The 19,046-nt window shown below is 39.4% G+C and overlaps 1 long non-coding RNA gene across 1 annotated transcript; it reads right to left on the bottom strand.

Annotated features, from left to right (window-relative positions):
- Window positions 1-287: 287 nt before the first annotated feature.
- Window positions 288-5,742, bottom strand: LOC121416006. Its single transcript, XR_005970084.1, has 4 exons — window positions 5,606-5,742; window positions 3,434-3,519; window positions 2,791-2,911; window positions 288-897 (listed from the first exon to the last, which is right to left on the bottom strand). It is a non-coding gene; the product is annotated as an uncharacterized LOC121416006 (long non-coding RNA).
- Window positions 5,743-19,046: the final 13,304 nt, after the last annotated feature.

Here is a 19,046-nt window from a genome sequence, read left to right as displayed (position 1 = left end):
AGTAGCATTTTAGGGGCATTATTTTATTAATTAGAGCAAACTTATGATTTTACGCATATATTGGCAAATTAATGAGCAATGAGATTTTTCACAGAATTATATATATTGAAATTTTGTAGATAATGCCATGGGTAACGCGCGTGCCAATTTCCGTCGCGATCGCGCGATGGACGACCGAGATCATAAGGGGGGGGGGCTGAATCAGGCCCCCCCCAGTCTTCTTAGGTGTTGAAATAGCCCAGTCTATTTAGGGTTAATAATCAATTAGCACAAAGGAAAGGTTCACTAGTCGTTCTTAAAATCAATCTTAACTTACTAACAGATTTATGAATCAGCCCACTGCACTCTAATGATGAGCAGACCAAGTTGCTCCTGAAAAATGTATTGTACTACATAATTACTTATTCCTATGTAAAGCATCTCTTAAATTATTATCCCATTAAGTATAAGATTACCGGTAGACCAATTACTCTCTGCCAAAGACAATGGATCTGTTCTATGTTTCATATGATAAAATACAAAAGAATGTCTTTGATCCTCATTTGACCTGTGTTTTGCATATTAATGTTTTTTAAACTCAAAATTTCACAACCTTCTTATCTTAGTCAGATTTTGATGAAATTATCAGTGCTTCTTTGGTTTTTCTCTATTTTAATATTCAAATTACGTTTTGCTGGAGTCTACCTTTTCTTTGATAGGCTCCATTGTAATTTGGCAATATAATTGGTCTAATGTTATATATTGGGGATAGCACAGATACCGTTTATAATATGTGCAAGCTTTATGCACTCTCATTGGCATATGAAGGATACCTGCAGGGTTGCTAGAAACCATATTCTATGTTTGATTGATCATCCATCTCTGAACTCATCAAGGAAGTACTTTATCTTGTGACACCTGTAAAAAAATAAAAGGGGGGTATTGAGAAACTTATAACAAACATAGCCAAACTATTTCATCTGCATGCAAAACTTAATGGTTCCAATTATCAATTCTTTTTATCGCATATTGCCAAAAGTCAGTGATCTACATTATCACTATCGATATCAATATCCATTGATATGAATATCAACATCAGGTGAGGGAGGACATTTGCTTATTCAGTTTATTTTATTCCAATCGCTCAGATGAAAACTTTTATATTCTGTTATATGAAATATGTAAAAATGAAAGGGTGCTAATTGCATTCACCTTTGTTTACCAGTCTAAACATTTAGAAGTAGAAAAAAAATAAATGAGGGCATAAATGGGGCACTTAATAAGAGGTGAAAGAGGGGACACTGCAGAAGAGATATTTCACTATAAAAAAAGGAGCGCAAGAGTGCAATAAAGACAATTTGAATCAATATTCAATTAAAAGAAAAACTCATAGAAGGGAACAGGGGTAGTATTTTGAGATCCATTTCATCTCTGAAAAAAGAATCCCTTAAAATCCCTTTGAATTGATATTCTTCTAAGAACAATTTCATCTTCATTTTATTATCACTCTAAGACACAAATGGGTGTGTCTTAGAGAGATAATTTCATCTTCATTTTATTATCTCTCTAAGACACACCCATTTGTGAAGCAACATCCAATGAGAAAGGCTGTAAATAAAATGCAGCAGTCTCATCTCATTCATCCAATGAAAATCTTTTACGCCAGATGTGGATTTAATCTTTTAATTAGTTACATATGTAAAAGTGCATAATTGATGTGTAATGTCGTTTTGATAGTGTCCCTAATCCCCGAAAGAGTGTAACATGGTCCAATAAAATCATTGTCTTTGCAAAAGCAAACAATACTCTTATTCTTATCATTGTTTAGATGTCTATTTCGCATCATAAAAATTGTCTAAGTTGCAAAAACAAACAATACTCTTATCATTGTTAAGATGTCACTTTTGCATCATTTTATGCATAATTTCAGAGAAAAATTTATTAAACTAGTCTTTTGAAATTTTTCATTAACCCTAATTCTGCCAGGGGAGGGAGAGGGCCATAATGCCCCCCCCCCTCGACAATTTTTGCGATATCTGCTGCGCAAATTTTTTTGACCTCGCCGCTTACTGACTTTTTACTTTTAAGTCTAGCATAAATTATGAGACCAAATTTGTGACACCCGGGTGCGCGGTTACGACATTACACGTCAAAATGTAAGTGTATTTTTCATGTACAAATCCAATGCAAATAGTGTACCGGGTATTTAGCAAAAATTCAGAAACGTATCATTATTTCTACTTTTACTAATTAAACATTATTAATTTTGCCTTGTTTAAAAAAAAATACATAAATTAAAAAAGCAATAAAATACATAAGAAATCGGTCTTGGCACCAGGATTTTTTCATTCACAATTGTTAGGAATGCTATAAAGAATATTTCACCAAAAATAGCATTCTGTGAGCTTTATTTAGTGAATCAGAGCAAAAAGTATGATTTCATGAATAAAATACATAAGTTTCATGAATAAATTAGAAAATTAATTCCTACAAAATAAAAATAAAAGAATTCAGTGAAATTTACCAATGCAACTGCGTTGGAAATGTCACTCTCTACCATCATGCAAATTTTCATTGTGATAGCGCAATCCGTGGCTGAGATCTTAAGGGGGCCCTAATGCCCCCAAGAATCAAAATACCCCAGGAGATTTAGGGTTAATCTACAGGAATAATGTTGGAGTATCAGTCACTGTCAATGATTACATAACTTTCCTTCATTCTCATTTTAACTTTGGAACAAATAAACTGAATCAAACATGGAGCTCATGTTCATGTAAAAAAATCCCTTCCAAAAGTGATAATTGTACTCACCACTACACAAAACAGCATATTTGCATGACTTTTGTTCCATCAGTCCATGTTGATGAAATCAGGATTGACACTGAATTAAATGTGGAGCGTAGAGTTGTTCCAACTGTCCCAGATGATGTTACTGAAATTGAAATGATTATTTATTTAGTCTATCGAGGTATACATGTCCTAAAGCTTCAGGTACTCACCACTCATTGCACATGCAATTTCAATGGCAAATGCACAATCTTCGTGACTCCTTTAGTATTAATATTTTGTACATAAAATTGCAAATTGTAGAGAAAACAAAAAATGCAGTTTTTTAGGTGTATGCACCTTCATTTATTTTTTTCCAACAATAGAAAATGCTTTAAAAACTGAGAACTGAGGAACAAGAAAAAAAAATTGCATGATAAATCGAGTGTGTAGTAGCTATAAGGACACCTTCAAAATCGGGCGGCAAAATTCAAAGGTGTTTGGAAAAGATGGAAGCGATATTTTGGTTTGAGATATTTTCTAATCATAGTAAATTAATATATGATTTGCCACTTTTGGTTAGTGTCCATCACTACCAATTTTCAGACAGGGATTATTTTTTAGAAAAACACATCTCTTCTGAATAGGGTCTATGTACAATTACATTTATAAGCAAGGCCAAGCCTACCTCAAGTGATGTTCGAGCAGGCTTTTCTCCTCTTCATTACCGCTCCACTTCCCCGAACTTCAAGTCGGTGAACTCGTTCAGATACTCTGAGTGGCAAAGGTGGGGAAAAATGCATATTTATTGTAAAAAATATCCCCCAAAAGACATCAACAATAAATAAAAGGTAGATTTCTTGCTCTAATCCTCCGGTTACCTCAATAATACAAAATGCTATGCCTTGGAATGGAAATTTGAGTGTAAAAAAGGGGGTCCCCACTGCGGCACATACCCACCACACATTATGTACTAAGTACCTTGGCTCTAGAGTCAAGAGTAAGAAATTAAACTTGGCGCTAATGCAGTTTCGCACCAGCCGGTTACCAGCATACCTCATCACCAATATTTGTTCCCAAATGTCATGACAAGTCTCTCAGTCACATTTCGATGTCAATATATCCACCACTTTTCAAAATATCTTGATCGGGAATGGCTGTATTTCGGCTTCGATCTCAACGTCGTTGATCGACACGGCGTAGACATCGCTTCGCAGATCGCTTGGATTCACTGTGCAACGTAATGTTGATATGAACTGAAGTTAGCAACCAAATCATGCGAGAATGTGGCGAACAAACTGCCAGCATGCCGCATGCGAATCTATGTTCGCATGATTTGGTTGCTAACTTCCGTTCATATCAACATTACGGTGCACGGTGAATCCAAGCGATCCGTGAAGCAACACGGCGTAGACATCGCTTCGCAGATCGCTTGGATTCACCGTGCACCGTAATGTTGATATGAACTGAAGTTAGCAACCAAATCATGCGAGAATGTGGCGAACAAACTGCCAGCATGCCGCATGCGAATCTATGTTCGCATGATTTGGTTGCTAACTTCCGTTCATATCAACATTACGGCGCACGGTGAATCCAAGCGATCCGCGAAGCGACACGGCGTAGACATCGCTTCGCAGATCGCTTGGATTCACAGTGCACCGTAATGTTGATATGAACTGAAGTTAGCAACCAAATCATGCGAGAATGTGGCGACCAAACTGCCAGCATGCCGCATGCGAATCTATGTTCGCATGATTTGGTTGCTAACTTCCGTTCATATCAACATTACGGCGCACGGTGAATCCAAGTGATCTGCGAAGCGATGTCTACGCCGTGTCGCTTCGCGGATCGCTTGGATTCACTGTGCACCGTAATGTTGATATGAACGGAAGTTAGCAACCAAATCATGCGAGCATAGATTCGCATGCGGCATGCTGGCAGTTTGTTCGCCACATTCTCGCATGATTTGGTTGCTAACTTCAGTTCATATCAACATTACGGTGCACAGTGAATCCAAGCGATCCGCGAAGCGATGTCGATCAACGACGTTGAGATCGAAGACGAAATACAGCCATTCCCGATCACAATATTTTGAAAAGTGGTGGATGTATTGACATCGAAATGTGACTGAGAGACTTGTCATGACATTTGGTAACAAGTATTGGTGATTAGGTGTGCTGGTAATCGGCCGGTGCGAAACTGCATTAGCGCCTTAAACTTTAATGCATTGTTGGTTGGGGGGGTAATTTTTACAATAAATAGGGCCTATTCATTTTATTTTTTCCCACCTTTGAAACTCGGAGTATCCGAATTACAAGTTCACCGAGTTGAGGTTCGGGTAGGTGGAGCGCAGTGTAGCGGTGGTTAAGTGGAGCCTGCACGGACATCACTTGAATTGAAGGTACATGTAATGTAGGCCAAGCCAAAGCCTTAGGCCTATGAAAAAGGCAAGGAAAGGGCACTGTGCAGAGCACCACCACCATGCCATGGCTGACATTGACAACGTCCACACCATACAAATTAGAGAATAATCAATAGGGTCTAAAATTATTCTTTGAGATCAAATTTAAGAAGTCATAAGAATGTATTTCAACGTTTGATGATTGGTTTTAAAGATGAAAGCAAAGAAAAAGTTTTTACATGTTCACAGTCAAAACAGCAAACGCCACGGCTCGAGAGCCGTTGTCATCGCCACAACTCTAGGGTTCGACTTCACGTACCGTACCGTGCGGTACTTACGCCGGCACGCACGATACCGCAGGTTGAAATAACTTCATCAGTGATAGGTTATTCTGATTTCTACTGATAATCCAGCTAATTAAGACATATATAGAATATTAGTATACATGTAAATGCTTACCCTGAAGTGTCTTGACATGTCAAAAAAGGGCAGGCAGTCAATTGAGAACAAGTTATTACGGACGTCGATTGCACGATCCAGCACTTTGACTCGACTTCGTTCATTAACGGTTGCATTTTCAAATACACGAATCACGTGCGCGCTCTGATCTGCTGACGATCGGACTTGGCATTTAGTCTTCATTCGAAACATATGTTTTGGTTGAAGTGTCAAATGAAATATCACTTTTCGACGACGACCTACCCGGGCGACCTACAGAATCTTTAAACATTTATGCTAAAGAAAACACCGGGAGAAAAATAAAGGGAACATTTTGAAAACGTATTTGTAGTATGCATTGCGGCGGAAGCCAACAAAATTTAGGGGGGGGGTCCATCTGAAATTTTGGGATGCATGGTCCATCTGAAATTTAGGGATGGACGCAGGCAAAAAAATTGACATTTGAATTTAGGGGAGTGGATTACCAAAAATATTTGACAAGCAAAAAAAAGGGGGGTTATCAACCTAAATTTTAGGGAGGCCGGGGGGGGGGACACAAACATTTCAGGGAGGGGTGGGGGCCCACGTGAATTAAGGGGGATGCATGCAGGAAACAAAGTAGACAAGCAAAAAAAAAGGTTATTATATCAACAAACAAATTAGAAGGGGGGAACGTCCCCCCATTCTGTCCCCCCCGCGCTTTCGCTGCCTATGGTTGATTGTATATATATATATAAATGTTTTCATAATGAGGTCATATAAAATTGTAAATGCACTCGTCGTGAAGGTGTTGTGGCTCAGTGGATAAGTCTGCGGACTGTGAACCACAAGGACCGGGGTTCAAATCCCACCGCAGCACGTCCTTTGGCAAGGCGTTTATCTACAATTGCCACTCTCGACCCAGGTGTAGTAAATGGGTACCCGGTAGGAAGAAATTCCTTGGAATGCTCGATGCGCCCGATCAGGGTAGCCGTGCTAAAGCCGGGGTAATGGTATGCAGCGCTTAGAAACATTTGTATTAAGCGCTATATAAATGTTGCATATTATTATTATAATCACGTTGTATATTTTGGTCATGCAAAATAGTAAATTTACTCGTGACTGGTTGATTAATTACGTCATAATCACATCATTATCTGGTCATATAAAATTGTAATATATTCGTCTTTGATTTGTCAATATATGACGTCATATTTAGGTCATATTCTGGTCATGCAAAACTGTAAATTTTACTTGTCATTGAATGGTCAATTAATGACGTCATAATCACGTCAAAATCTGGTCATGTAAAATTGTGGATAGACTCGTCGTTGATTTGTCAATAAATGACGTCATAATCACATCATATTCTGGTCATGCAAAATTTTAAATTTACTCGTCATTGACTGGTGAATTAATGACGTCATAATCACGTCATAATCTGGTCAAATAAAAATGCAACATAAACTCGGCGTTAAAAATGGTCGCAATTACGTCATAAAGACGTCATATTTATTGTCTACGACCAGTATGCCGAGAATACGACGTAATTATCACGTGATTATGACCATGTCTGCTATCAGGGTATTCGGTCGTCGTCTTTACCTTATTTGATTTAGTACGACCCCACCTTCTACACCTCGTGCAAATCGGACTCTAAACACGTAGTGTTGGGGCAAAAAGGACATCCTTTATAAGACATTTTAATTTTGTTTCATCATCCCCGCAAATTCGACCCTAAACACGTAATTTTCCTAGCGAAATAGATACCCTTTTTTCATTATTTTTGTGTTTTTGACACCCTTATCACGTTACGTACGTAACGTGCCCTATCGTGAAAAAGACATCCTTTTTACGTGTTTTTTGGTCGCGCATGGTATCCACTCGTCAATGTAATTGGCCCCCCCCCGGGGTATACGTCATATAATATAATAACTGACATATTATTGAAGTTAAACGTCAGTAAAGTCGATTCTTACAATTTATTTTGTTGTACATGCCATTCGAATAGCGGACATACACGTATTAAAAGCACTGTTTTCTGTAATGACAGAAGCACACTAGTAGTCCGGCAGCCAAACTCTGATTTAGGGGGTAAGGTTGCATTGGAATGTCATAGTTTTTTTTAAAACTGATTTTGACTGGTGAGACCTTCTATTTGAAGAATCTACATGCTGGAAGCTGCTGGAGCTCTGTCAGCATTGAGCAATTTGAGATATACGCGAAAATCCAAAATGGCCGCCGGCATGCCATCTTGGATTTTCTGTTTACTCACTTTAGCATCGATGTTTAAAAACTTGTGAGTTAAAGGTTTTAGGGGGCGGAGAATCCAAATCTGAAGTTATTTTGAGGAAAAAAACATGCATTGATGTCAAAATATACAGATAGCGGCCATTTTTCAAGATGGCCGCCATATACGTACATGCATTATATGTTTGTTTCCTGCATAGGGTTCCTATAGAATTTTCAAAACATGGAATATACTGGTTTAGGGGATGGAGAGTCCAAATCTGAGGTTTATTCGGGGATATAAACATGCTTCGATGTCGAATCTACAAATAGTGGTCATTTTCCAAGATGCATGGCCGCCATATAATTTTATTGTTTATTTCTTGTATAGGGTAACTAGAATTTTCAAAACATGGAATATACTGGTTTTAGGGGATGGAGAGTCCAAATCTGAGGTTTATTTGTGGATATAATCATGCTCTGATGTCGAAATATACAAATACCGTCCATTTTCCAAGATGGCCGCCATATGCGTACATGCATAATATTGCTGATGTGGTTTACGGTACACCATGTGGAGTGTTATAGAAACAGTGGATAGAAGAAGAGAAGAAATTGATAGGCGACAAAGTGGAGATTTGATAGTAGAGTATTCTTTCTTGAAATAGTCCTGAAAAAGACTGTAAACCAGAAGGAATGTTGAGTGAGAACAGCTTGAGTAGTAGAGCTGATGAGGAGATGCTGGCTTGAGTCGGCGAGTAGAGATGATGATTAGTAGAGCTACTCGACGTTTCGGACAGGTTGACTGTCCGTCTAGTCTTCAGGAGTCTCCTGAAGACCAGGGCCGTCGCCAGGGGGGGGGGGTGCGGAGGGTGCGAACGCACCCCCCTTCAGAACCAAAAAAAAAATAATAATAAAAAAAAAAAGACACACAGACACCGAAACTGCATTGAGGAACAATAGGCATGTTGTCGTTGACCAGTATGTACTTTCTATATCCATTCTGGCCGGTGTTACGATATCAGTATGGATATCGAAGCACTCCATACACCCCCCGCAACATGGATACCATGCCTGTTGATTGACCTGCCTAGCTGGCCTGTATAATAAACCTGTATATACGTTCATACCAAAGTCTCCACCAGAGTCCTTTGTATTGGATCATGGTGGCAGCTGAAAACAGTGATCGCCTTTGAAATGACAGGGATCAAGTAACCAGATACTGTATTGTTGGGAAGTAAACTGCATGTCTTTTTACCGAAATTCGCATGCTTCATAACCTACTTACTAACCCAACGGGTGCCCGCTAGCCCCGGCTATCGCATCACCAACCTGAAGCGAGCGGACAGACTCAGCAGACACTTTGATATCGCGATATCACAGATTGTCCAATTTCCGCCGATGTAAACACACGGCGATTTCCCGTTCTAATCACGTGTAGTCTCTCTTTCGCAGACCCTTATTTCTATTTTCAATTGAAGTTGTCTCTTAATACCAATATTGTTAGTTGCTACCTTTTTTTCTTTTATTACAGATTCAAACATCCAACCGAACATGGCTTGTCGGCGAAATACCGGCAAGAAGAAGAAACATTTTGCCGTGAAAGAAGAAGCAATAAGTGGATGCCCGAACTTTTGGGAACTCTTCATGATTTAAGATTGATTTGTTTAGAGAATTACCAAAAAGTAGTTTCATCTTTGCATACTCTAATAATGAAAGCATCGTAGTTAGATTATTAATTTTAGTACTGAGGCTGTTAGCATTAAAAAAATATGCCGTTAATAGGGAAATGTGTTGAAATCTCAACCCTTATAATACTGATAAATACTAATGCGGATAAGCAGAATTTTCTTTTACTGTTATTTGGTAGATAAGAGAATTTTAAAAAAATGTATGGAATATGATGTGCTAATGAAATATGTATGTAATACGAATTAATTGGACCTACCCAGGAAAATGATATGAATAATGGAAGGCCCAATTACCACCCCTTCTAATCCATTTTTGCGACCTGATTTCAGTCCATTAATTTTACCAAAGACATTTTAAAATTGTGATTATGCTTGTGATTGTAATTGCAATAAAACTAATAAGCAATAATAAAGTAACGTGACCTCATAACTTTAATTGTCCGAAATAGTTGCACAATTTTCATAGGCGGATCTAAGGGGCGAGGAAACCCGAGGCGCCCCCCCCCCCCCCGAAAAAAGAAACAAAACAGGAAAAGAAAGAAAGGGAAAGAAAGGAGGGAAGCAAGAAGGAGAAAAGAAAAGGAGACGAGTGAATAAGACACTGGCATAAATCCCGGGGGGATGGGGGGATATATCCCCCACCACTTTTTGAGGAGGGGGGGATGGCTTGTACAAACATCCCCCCACTTTTTACGAAAGAAAATGAAAAAAAAATCACAAGAGATTGTTGCTTTATTGGTAAAAATCCTTCCTAAAATACCGCTTAACAAATAAAACAATATTATTGAATCATAAAATGCCAATAAAGAGCCAGTTCACCATTTCCAAACGAAATACTTATGCCCTTATTATAACATTGAAGAGAAGCCCTCGTTTCTTCCGTTTCATCAATGTTGGGGTCTTTGGGAAGGGATTAAGATGGAGAGTCATTTTTTTTAATGTAATCTCTAATAAAACCATTGAACCATCATGGGGTAAGAAAAATAATAATATTGGAGGGGTATTTGCCATATGGACATACAGTGGCGTAACTACGGGGGCACATACCCCCCCCCCCCTCTCCATCGGCTGAACTCCAAAAAAGGGGGAAATGAGAAAAGAGGGAGAAAGGAAGAGAAACGTAGTGGGAAAGAAGAAAACATTATTCATTATAATGTTATTTTACATTATATTATAATTATGTTATGTTACATTACATAAAAAACATTTTTATCATAACTTTATGAAACATAATTTGCCCAGGGCCTACTTCTCCATTGTTCCTGGTGCTCGCATTGTCTGTTTAACGAGATATATAATCCTGAAGTACTAAAACATCCCGTTTTCAAGTCAATATAAACCAAATATATTTCCTAGCACTTGAGTTATCATTGTTTTATGTAGTGACATATGCTTCTTTTACATGACTCAAAAAGTGATTGCCCCATGTTAAGATCTTCGAACATATGAAACATTTCCTGTCCCTGATTACGTTCGCATTTAATAGTGGATTGGTGAGATATGTCTGCTCTTCATGAATTTTTAAAATCAGTCCTTAAAATGTCCCTTCTTCTGATCTGAATATAAAAAATTGTCTAAATTTTCAGCTCGCGCTTCACGCTCGCAATATTTGATTAGTGAGATGCGTATGATAATCATGATTGCAATGACTACAAAAAGTGTTTGATGTGTTCAGATGTAATTCTAATAAAATCAGCAAGCGCTTGGCATTAGATGACTATGGTGAGATATGCATACTCTTAATGGATTTCTAAAATATATTCCTTAAAATCTCGCTGTTTGGGGTCAAAATATGCGAAAATTTCAGCTCACGCTTCGCGCTCGCTTTATTTAACAAGACAGGTACCTATCGTGATGACCAAATTTGATTATAATGTCCCTTTTTAGGTGTGAATATAAAAAATTCAGCTCGCGCTTCGCGCTCGCATTATTCGATCAGTGAGATACATATCCGTTTATTTCTAAACCGTTTATTTCTAAAATTGCTTAGAATGTCAATCTTTAAGTCACAATGTCAAAAAATTGAACTACAAGTTGAAAGATGTATCTTATGACTAAGTGCAAATCGTCCTTCACAGGTTATTTTTCGATCAAGCCAGAACCCATATTAAAATAATGTCTGCTTCCGCTTCGAGCTCACAGTAATTATCTTTCTACATACGCATGTTCTTCAGGTTCGCAAACATTGCCCAATTATTATATTCAATTTTGAGAACAACAATCATGAAGGTCACAAAATGTTCAGCTCGTGCTTCGTGCTCGCACTTTTTAAATAGGGCTATGAGATTATTACATGCTTTTTTAAAGTTGTTTTTTAAGAACAAAGCTAAGAAATTACTCTTATGATATCGGCGTTTTGCGGCCCCCCAAAAAAGTAAATGGGAGAAAAGAAAAGGAATAAGTAAAAAATATAGGCCTATAATTTTTCAAATGTTACTTCAAAGTCACACAAACTTTGATTTTGTGATTGAAATGTCAAAATTTCGCTATCTCGCTACGCCCGCTCGCAACTTTTTATCAAATTTAGGCAATATTCCATGTTGAACCCCCTCAAAATTTTTAGCTCATTACGCTACTAAGAAAACACCTTCCAAAAAGCAAACAAAAATCAAATTTGAGGGGCAGATCGGGGAAAATAATTTTATGGGTGAAAAAAAATCATAACACGCTCCTGCATTTTTATGATGGTATTTCACGTTTCCACTCAATACCTTTTTTTACTTTTTTACACGATTGTGGTATTTTGCTCCTTGTATTTTAATTTCCGTAGTGGCAACATTGTGGAATACCGCCGTCTACGTAGGGTCCTCATATTACGTGTATTAGGAAGCACGCGTGTAATGGGATCCAGGAATTTCGGGAATCCCCTTTAGACCCGTACCTAAAATGACGTAATGGTTGGAAAAATCAACACTGGATAAGATAGTAATGGACGCCTGACAATTAACCCCTGGATTAAAAATTTTTGTGCCACCTGTATCGCTTTGGATTGATTAGAACTTGGTATTCCTGGAGTTTGAGTCTCTTTAAAGGTGACTGAACTTATTGGGGGCACTTTGAAAATGGCATAAAACCCCCATTTCGTCCAGATTATGGCTCGAGTGCCGCAATTAACATGGGTCTTTAATGGACGCCTGACAATTAACCCCTGGATTAAAAATTTTTGTGCCACCTGTATCGCTTTGGATTGATTGAAACTTGGTATTCCTGGAGTTTGAGTCTCTTTAAAGGTGACTGAACTTATTGGGGGCACTTTGAAAATGGCATAAAACCCCCATTTCGTCCAGATTATGGCTCGAGTGCCGCAATTAACATTGGTCTTTAATGGACGCCTGACAATTAACCCCTGGATTAAAAATTTTTGTGCCACCTGTATCGCTTTGGATTGATTGAAACTTGGTATTCCTGGAGTTTGAGTCTCTTTAAAGGTGACTGAACTTATTGGGGGCACTTTGAAAATGGCATAAAACCCCCATTTCGTCCAGATTATGGCTCGAGTGCCGCAATTAACATGGGTCTTTAATGGACGCCTGACAATTAACCCCTGGATTAAAAATTTTTGTGCCACCTGTATCGCTTTGGATTGATTGAAACTTGGTATTCCTGGAGTTTGAGTCTCTTTAAAGGTGACTGAACTTATTGGGGGCACTTTGAAAATGGCATAAAACCCCCATTTCGTCCAGATTATGGCTCGAGTGCCGCAATTAACATGGGTCTTTAATGGACGCCTGACAATTAACCCCTGGATTAAAATTTTTGTGCCACCTGTATCGCTTTGGATTGATTGAAACTTGGTATTCCTGGAGTTTGAGTCTCTTTAAAGGTGACTGAACTTATTGGGGGCACTTTGAAAATGGCATAAAACCCCCATTTCGTCCAGATTATGGCTCGAGTGCCGCAATCAACATGGGTCTTTAATGGACGCCTGACAATTAACCCCTGGATTAAAAATTTTTGTGCCACCTGTATCGCTTTGGATTGATTGAAACTTGGTATTCCTGGAGTTTGAGTCTCTTTAAAGGTGACTGAACTTATTGGGGGCACTTTGAAAATGGCATAAAACCCCCATTTCGTCCAGATTATGGCTCGAGTGCCGCAATTAACATGGGTCTTTAATGGACGCCTGACAATTAACCCCTGGATTAAAAATTTTTGTGCCACCTGTATCGCTTTGGATTGATTAAAACTTGGTATTCCTGGAGTTTGAGTCTCTTTAAAGGTGACTGAACTTATTGGGGGCACTTTGAAAATGGCCTAAAACCCCCATTTCGTCCAGATTATGGCTCGAGTGCCGCAATTAACATGGGTCTTTAATGGACGCCTGACAATTAACCCCTGGATTAAAAATTTTTGTGCCACCTGTATCGCTTTGGATTGATTGAAACTTGGTATTCCTGGAGTTTGAGTCTCTTTAAAGGTGACTGAACTTATTGGGGGCACTTTGAAAATGGCATAAAACCCCCATTTCGTCCAGATTATGGCTCGAGTGCCGCAATTAACATGGGTCTTTAATGGACGCCTGACAATTAACCCCTGGATTAAAAATTTTTGTGCCACCTGTATCGCTTTGGATTGATTGAAACTTGGTATTCCTGGAGTTTGAGTCTCTTTAAAGGTGACTGAACTTATTGGGGGCACTTTGAAAATGGCATAAAACCCCCATTTCGTCCAGATTATGGCTCGAGTGCCGCAATTAACATTGGTCTTTAATGGACGCCTGACAATTAACCCCTGGATTAAAAATTTTTGTGCCACCTGTATCGCTTTGGATTGATTGAAACTTGGTATTCCTGGAGTTTGAGTCTCTTTAAAGGTGACTGAACTTATTGGGGGCACTTTGAAAATGGCATAAAACCCCCATTTCGTCCAGATTATGGCTCGAGTGCCGCAATTAACATGGGTCTTTAATGGACGCCTGACAATTAACCCCTGGATTAAAAATTTTTGTGCCACCTGTATCGCTTTGGATTGATTGAAACTTGGTATTCCTGGAGTTTGAGTCTCTTTAAAGGTGACTGAACTTATTGGGGGCACTTTGAAAATGGCATAAAACCCCCATTTCGTCCAGATTATGGCTCGAGTGCCGCAATTAACATGGGTCTTTAATGGACGCCTGACAATTAACCCCTGGATTAAAAATTTTTGTGCCACCTGTATCGCTTTGGATTGATTAAAACTTGGTATTCCTGGAGTTTGAGTCTCTTTAAAGGTGACTGAACTTATTGGGGGCACTTTGAAAATGGCCTAAAACCCCCATTTCGTCCAGATTATGGCTCGAGTGCCGCAATTAACATGGGTCTTTAATGGACGCCTGACAATTAACCCCTGGATTAAAAATTTTTGTGCCACCTGTATCGCTTTGGATTGATTGAAACTTGGTATTCCTGGAGTTTGAGTCTCTTTAAAGGTGACTGAACTTATTGGGGGCACTTTGAAAATGGCATAAAACCCCCATTTCGTCCAGATTATGGCTCGAGTGCCGCAATTAACATGGGTCTTTAATGGACGCCTGACAATTAACCCCTGGATTAAAAATTTTTGTGCCACCTGTATCGCTTTGGATTGATTGAAACTTGGTATTCCTGGAGTTTGAGTCTCTTTAAAGGTGACTGAACTTATTGGGGGCACTTTGAAAATGGCATAAAACCCCCATTTCGTCCAGATTATGGCTCGAGTGCCGCAATTAACATGGGTCTTTAATGGACGCCTGACAATTAACCCCTGGATTAAAAATTTTTGTGCCACCTGTATCGCTTTGGATTGATTGAAACTTGGTATTCCTGGAGTTTGAGTCTCTTTAAAGGTGACTGAACTTATTGGGGGCACTTTGAAAATGGCATAAAACCCCCATTTCGTCCAGATTATGGCTCGAGTGCCGCAATTAACATGGGTCTTTAATGGACGCCTGACAATTAACCCCTGGATTAAAAATTTTTGTGCCACCTGTATCGCTTTGGATTGATTGAAACTTGGTATTCCTGGAGTTTGAGTCTCTTTAAAGGTGACTGAACTTATTGGGGGCACTTTGAAAATGGCATAAAACCCCCATTTCGTCCAGATTATGGCTCGAGTGCCGCAATTAACATGGGTCTTTAATGGACGCCTGACAATTAACCCCTGGATTAAAAATTTTTGTGCCACCTGTATCGCTTTGGATCGATTGAAACTTGGTATTCCTGGAGTTTGAGTCTCTTTAAAGGTGACTGAACTTATTGGGGGCACTTTGAAAATGGCATAAAACCCCCATTTCGTCCAGATTATGGCTCGAGTGCCGCAATCAACATGGGTCTTTAATGGACGCCTGACAATTAACCCCTGGATTAAAAATTTTTGTGCCACCTGTATCGCTTTGGATTGATTGAAACTTGGTATTCCTGGAGTTTGAGTCTCTTTAAAGGTGACTGAACTTATTGGGGGCACTTTGAAAATGGCATAAAACCCCCATTTCGTCCAGATTATGGCTCGAGTGCCGCAATTAACATGGGTCTTTAATGGACGCCTGACAATTAACCCCTGGATTAAAAATTTTTGTGCCACCTGTATCGCTTTGCATTGATTGAAACTTGGTATTCCTGGAGTTTGAGTCTCTTTAAAGGTGACTGAACTTATTGGGGGCACTTTGAAAATGGCATAAAACCCCCATTTCGTCCAGATTATGGCTCGAGTGCCGCAATTAACATGGGTCTTTAATGGACGCCTGACAATTAACCCCTGGATTAAAAATTTTTGTGCCACCTGTATCGCTTTGGATTGATTGAAACTTGGTATTCCTGGAGTTTGAGTCTCTTTAAAGGTGACTGAACTTATTGGGGGCACTTTGAAAATGGCCTAAAACCCCCATTTCGTCCAGATTATGGCTCGAGTGCCGCAATTAACATGGGTCTTTAATGGACGCCTGACAATTAACCCCTGGATTAAAAATTTTTGTGCCACCTGTATCGCTTTGGATTGATTGAAACTTGGTATTCCTGGAGTTTGAGTCTCTTTAAAGGTGACTGAACTTATTGGGGGCACTTTGAAAATGGCATAAAACCCCCATTTCGTCCAGATTATGGCTCGAGTGCCGCAATTAACATGGGTCTTTAATGGACGCCTGACAATTAACCCCTGGATTAAAAATTTTTGTGCCACCTGTATCGCTTTGGATTGATTGAAACTTGGTATTCCTGGAGTTTGAGTCTCTTTAAAGGTGACTGAACTTATTGGGGGCACTTTGAAAATGGCATAAAACCCCCATTTCGTCCAGATTATGGCTCGAGTGCCGCAATTAACATGGGTCTTTAATGGACGCCTGACAATTAACCCCTGGATTAAAAATTTTTGTGCCACCTGTATCGCTTTGGATTGATTGAAACTTGGTATTCCTGGAGTTTGAGTCTCTTTAAAGGTGACTGAACTTATTGGGGGCACTTTGAAAATGGCATAAAACCCCCATTTCGTCCAGATTATGGCTCGAGTGCCGCAATTAACATGGGTCTTTAATGGACGCCTGACAATTAACCCCTGGATTAAAAATTTTTGTGCCACCTGTATCGCTTTGGATTGATTGAAACTTGGTATTCCTGGAGTTTGAGTCTCTTTAAAGGTGACTGAACTTATTGGGGGCACTTTGAAAATGGCATAAAACCCCCATTTCGTCCAGATTATGGCTCGAGTGCCGCAATTAACATGGGTCTTTAATGGACGCCTGACAATTAACCCCTGGATTAAAAATTTTTGTGCCACCTGTATCGCTTTGGATTGATTGAAACTTGGTATTCCTGGAGTTTGAGTCTCTTTAAAGGTGACTGAACTTATTGGGGGCACTTTGAAAATGGCATAAAACCCCCATTTCGTCCAGATTATGGCTCGAGTGCCGCAATTAACATGGGTCTTTAATGGACGCCTGACAATTAACCCCTGGATTAAAAATTTTTGTGCCACCTGTATCGCTTTGGATTGATTGAAACTTGGTATTCCTGGAGTTTGAGTCTCTTTAAAGGTGACTGAACTTATTGGGGGCACTTTGAAAATGGCATAAAACCCCCATTTCGTCCAGATTATGGCTCGAGTGCCGCAATCAACATGGGTCTTTAATGGACGCCTGACAATTAACCCCTGGATTAAAAATTTTTGTGCCACCTGTATCGCTTTGGATTGATTGAAACTTGGTATTCCTGGAGTTTGAGTCTCTTTAAAGGTGACTGAACTTATTGGGGGCACTTTGAAAATGGCATAAAACCCCCATTTCGTCCAGATTATGGCTCGAGTGCCGCAATTAACATGGGTCTTTAATGGACGCCTGACAATTAACCCCTGGATTAAAAATTTTTGTGCCACCTGTATCGCTTTGGATTGATTGAAACTTGGTATTCCTGGAGTTTGAGTCTCTTTAAAGGTGACTGAACTTATTGGGGGCACTTTGAAAATGGCCTAAAACCCCCATTTCGTCCAGATTATGGCTCGAGTGCCGCAATTAACATGGGTCTTTAATGGACGCCTGACAATTAACCCCTGGATTAAAAATTTTTGTGCCACCTGTATCGCTTTGGATTGATTGAAACTTGGTATTCCTGGAGTTTGAGTCTCTTTAAAGGTGACTGAACTTATTGGGGGCACTTTGAAAATGGCATAAAACCCCCATTTCGTCCAGATTATGGCTCGAGTGCCGCAATTAACATGGGTCTTTAATGGACGCCTGACAATTAACCCCTGGATTAAAAATTTTTGTGCCACCTGTATCGCTTTGGATTGATTGAAACTTGGTATTCCTGGAGTTTGAGTCTCTTTAAAGGTGACTGAACTTATTGGGGGCACTTTGAAAATGGCATAAAACCCCCATTTCGTCCAGATTATGGCTCGAGTGCCGCAATTAACATGGGTCTTTAATGGACGCCTGACAATTAACCCCTGGATTAAAATTTTTTGTGCCACCTGTATCGCTTTGGATTGATTGAAACTTGGTATTCCTGGAGTTTGAGTCTCTTTAAAGGTGACTGAACTTATTGGGGGCACTTTGAAAATGGCATAAAACCCCCATTTCGTCCAGATTATGGCTCGAGTGCCGCAATTAACATGGGTCTTTAATGGACGCCTGACAATTAACCCCTGGATTAAAAATTTTTGTGCCACCTGTATCGCTTTGGATTGATTGAAACTTGGTATTCCTGGAGTTTGAGTCTCTTTAAAGGTGACTGAACTTATTGGGGGCACTTTGAAAATGGCCTAAAACCCCCATTTCGTCCAGATTATGGCTCGAGTGCCGCAATTAACATGGGTCTTTAATGGACGCCTGACAATTAACCCCTGGATTAAAAATTTTTGTGCCACCTGTATCGCTTTGGATCGATTGAAACTTGGTATTCCTGGAGTTTGAGTCTCTTTAAAGGTGACTGAACTTATTGGGGGCACTTTGAAAATGGCATAAAACCCCCATTTCGTCCAGATTATGGCTCGAGTGCCGCAATCAACATGGGTCTTTAATGGACGCCTGACAATTAACCCCTGGATTAAAAATTTTTGTGCCACCTGTATCGCTTTGGATTGATTGAAACTTGGTATTCCTGGAGTTTGAGTCTCTTTAA

This window comes from Lytechinus variegatus, chromosome 5 (genome assembly GCF_018143015.1).
Source record: "Lytechinus variegatus isolate NC3 chromosome 5, Lvar_3.0, whole genome shotgun sequence".
NCBI lineage: Eukaryota > Metazoa > Echinodermata > Echinoidea > Temnopleuroida > Toxopneustidae > Lytechinus > Lytechinus variegatus.
The sequence above is the reverse complement of the archived record's forward strand: the minus strand, read 5'-3'. Positions and strand labels throughout refer to the sequence as shown.